At 33.1% G+C, this 4,441-nt stretch overlaps 1 pseudogene; it reads left to right on the forward strand.

The window, feature by feature from the left end:
- Positions 1 to 373: 373 nt before the first annotated feature.
- Positions 374 to 472, forward strand: LOC125998376 (uncharacterized; annotated as a pseudogene).
- Positions 473 to 4,441: the final 3,969 nt, after the last annotated feature.

A 4,441-nucleotide genomic window follows, 5' to 3' on the forward strand; every position in this document is an offset into this window, starting at 1 on the left:
CTTCTGCCCCTCAGCTTCTTTATTTGAAAATAAACCTTTCTATTTTCTGACTTTTTGTATATACAGAATGTTTGAATAAATGTTTGGTATTGAATAAATATTTCTTTCTCTAAATACATATAATATGTATATATATAGTTGTATTATAAATTGTAGTGTAGAAAGTTATTGGTAAAGCTTAGATCACCTTGTCTCCAGAGCTCAGGGAGGAAAAAAACAGAGAAGAAAATAAATCAAGTTGGAAAAGAAGAAGTAATTGGGGAATGGAGTTCTGGGAGTTGTTTATATTGGGGTTTTGGGAAAGTGCTATATATATATATGCACAGTCTTAACACTAATAACGTGAGATTAAATCTGAAACCATAGAACTTTATTGCTCGCTTCAGCAGCACATATACTAAAATTGGAACTATACAGAGAAGATTAGCATAGCCCCTGCGCAAGGATGAAACTATAGAACGTTAATGTTTCTGCTAAGATGGCAGGTGGGAGGTGGCAGAGTATGGAAGCACTGATGATGAGATTTGACACTGATGTTGGAATTGGTATTGCAGTAAAACTATCAATAATTTTGTAAATCACATCTTTATTTAAATTTAAAATGTTTAAAGTGTTTCTGTATTCACATTTTCAAAAGAATCAAAGCCCAATATGGAAACATAGCATGTATTCTTGAAAATAACCCACTTTTTTATATTTTATTTAAACACCTTGATTACATACATGATTGTGTTTGGGTTTCAGTCATATAAAGAACACCACCCATCACCAGTGCAACATTCCCATCACCAATGTCCCAAATCTCCCTCCTCCCCACCCGACCCCCACCTGTACTCTAAACAGGCTTTCCATTTCCCTCATACATTCTCATTATTAGGACAGTTCAAAATGTAGTTTTTTCTCTAACTAAACTCATTACTCTTTGTGATGAGTTTCCTGTGGTGAGCTGGAACTTCCAGCTCTTTTCTCTTTTGTGTCTGATAATTATTATTGCAAGAATGTCTTTCATTTTTCTTAAAACCCATAAGTGAGTGAGACCATTCTGCGTTTTTCTCTCACTCTCTGACTTATTTCACTCAGCATAATAGATTCCATGTACATCCATGTATAGGAAAATTTCATGACTTCATCTCTCCTGACAGCTGCATAATATTCCATTGTGTATATGTGCCACAGTTTCTTTAGCATTCGTCTGTTGAAGGGCATCTTGGTTGCTTCCAGAGTCTTGCTATGGTAAATAGTGCTGCAATGAGAAAATAACCTACTTTTAACATGAATGTGGAATTTTGGAACTATTGTATGAATACTTGTTGAAATAACATTAGATCTCAGACATGGCAGCTTATAAAACATTAGTTAAAAAGAAAGAATTGACATATTATGATATATTCTATATGACTAAGATTTTATATAGATTTTTTATTTATAATACATTTTCTATGTTACAGAGATGGGTAATAAACAAATTAAAAGATGTTAAATGTCATTAGTCATCAGAGAGCTACAAATCTATAGTACATGACACTATTACTCATACTGGTTTTAGTAAATATCATGATAAAGCTAATTTATAGCTTAAAGATGTAGAAAGAGGGAAATTATTGTACAATAATATAGGAATAAAAGCTGATGCAATTAATATGAAAAAAGTGTATGGAGTTTCCCAAAACAATTGCCAGTGAAAGTAATACATCTTAACAGCAATTTCCACTTTTAGCATACCTGAAGAACATGAAAACACAAGTTGAAAATTAAAATAAAACCTATGCATACTGAAGATTTATTCACAGTACTCTAGATATCAAAACCTTATGTGTCCATGAATGAATGAATAAACATAAGGTATTATATATACAATGTATACATATCAAAGATAGGGAATTAAGAGAAGCAGACAGAGAGAAAAAGAGTATATTAAAAAGGGAAACATTTGGCTATAAGAGAAAGAACTATTAGAATTCACAAAATTATGAATGATCTTAAGGATACTATCTAGCCACATTAAATAAATTATAAGGACAAATAGACAGGTACTATATAATCTTATTTATATGCAGAATGTCAATGCTGTTCCCCCAAATTTATGCCTTGTAGAACAGATTGTTTCATAGATAGTAGCTACAGGCTTTTAAATGTATGTAGGAGTCAAAATATAAAAACTTTCAGTTATAAAGTAAATATAATGTTATTATAACATATAACATGCTTGACTATAGTAAACAAAGCTTTATTATATACTCAAAACTATGAAAATAGATTTAAAAGTTTCCACAGCAAAAGAAATTTTACAGCTACTAATAATGATGAATATTTACTGCATTTAATATCATTATTTTATATAAATTATAGCTATTATATACAAATATCAATAAATGCCTATCTAATGTAACATAATTTTATTTTAATCATTCATATTACAATTTAGATTGGTCTATTATATTACATTAAACTTGCTAGTACATTTAGTATCAATTACTATGCACTCATGCCTGTTTGATCACACAAAAATAAAAAATAATCCTTTAAATTATTAGCTGGCTCACAGGCATCCCTCTTCCCAAATCACAAACACAAACATATACATACACTCATATACGTACACTTGTACACAATAAGCAATAAAAATGCATTTTCTCTTCCCGGTCTGAACCTTAATCTAGAAGGACCATAGAGAAAAGTACATTATCATTGTGAATTTCTTTGATCAGAGTCAGAAGGGGGTACTAGATCATGAAGAGCCATCATTTTGCAACATTTGCAACATGTGAGTAATATGAGTGTCCCTTGGCCTGGAGAAATAAATCCGTCCTTCCAACTTCAGCTCAGTGATGGTTAAAAACAATAGTCCGGGCCCGGAGAGATAGCACAGCGGCTTTTGCCTTGCAAGCAGCCGATCCAGGACCAAAGGTGGTTGGTTCGAATCCCGGTGTCCCATATGGTCCCCCGTGCCTGCCAGGAGCTATTTCTGAGCAGATAGCCAGGAGTAACCCCTGAGCACTGCCGGGTGTGGCCCAAAAACCAAAAAAAAAAAAAAAAAAAAAACAATAGTCCGTTGAAATAAAACTTTATGACAATATAAGACATTTGAGTTGGGAGAGAGCATAAAATTATTAATAATTAATATTATCATTTTACTTAATGAATGGGAAACTAAAGTTCATATGCCTAAGCAGCTCATAGGAGATCCCAAAAAAGAGTCATTATTATTTCAGTTATTTCATTTCACCAAATAAACTGATTAATCATTTCTAACCAGTCGTGCTCAATTGGCCTTGCTTTCAGTACTCATGCCAAATTTAGAAAGAATATCTTAATATAGGCATTCCCTGTTGTTTATTTCTTAAGCCATAAATATTAGATAAAGTACAATCTTTCTGTTTAAAAACCTTTTAAATTTTATTTTTAAAGCAATGTAATTTATACACTCTCAGTCTCAAACTTTCTCTACTAATGCTCCCAGATTTCATATTATATTTCCTTTTTTACTTCAGTTTGCCATAATAGCACAGACCTTTTTAAATTTGGCTGTTAAAGTTTGTATCTCATATTTCCAGTTGTTGACTTTATTATTATTTAGTTCTGTCCTTCCTTAACACCACCAATCTATGTGAATACACTTGACCTCATCTCCTTTTATTTGACTTCTGTCTTTCCCCTGCTCTACTCAATTTCTTTCTACCCCCTCACTGTACTCTGAAACCAAGAGTATTAAACCATTGTATTCCCTCATGCAGTTATTCTAATACCACATATAAGGGATATAATTCTGTATTTATTCTTCTTCTTCATATTACTTTATTTAACACTATAGCTTCCATTTTTATCCATGTTGCAGTTAAATGAATAATTGCACCATTCCTCTGAATTATCTAATATTCCATTGTATGTTTATTCCATATCTTCATGGCCCACTCATCTATTGTTAGTCATCTAGACTTATTCCAACTCTTAGATATTGTACTGAGTGTTTCATTGAATAGTGGTGTACAAACATCCTTTTAAATAAACGCTTTTTTTTTAATATAATTTTTATTTTGATCATAGTGTCTTACATATTGTTGACAATAACATTTTAGGTACATATTTACATAAAATCAGGGGGGATTCCCATCCCCAAATTGTCCTCCCTACCCCTCCGTTGTTGTCCTACCTCCCATTTCCTCTTCCCTCACCCCCAGGGCGGCTAGAATATGTGGTCCCCTCTGTATCCAACCCACTACTTAGTAGTCTTGCACCTGTTTGGTCTTGATGCCTCCCTTATCTCCCCCTCTAACTGTAGGCAGGACTAGCTAGTTCAAGTTGCGTGGTTTTGCCTGAGAAGGAGAAGATAAATAAACTGGGGTAAGAGTCTAATACTCCCAAAATGGGTGGAATCCTTCTAGAGGCTCTCATCATCGATTTGGGAGATGAAGGAGAGAAAGAAGGTGAAACACTCCACCAG

The sequence above is a fragment of the Suncus etruscus genome, chromosome 20, assembly GCF_024139225.1.
Source record: "Suncus etruscus isolate mSunEtr1 chromosome 20, mSunEtr1.pri.cur, whole genome shotgun sequence".
Lineage (NCBI taxonomy): Eukaryota > Metazoa > Chordata > Mammalia > Eulipotyphla > Soricidae > Suncus > Suncus etruscus.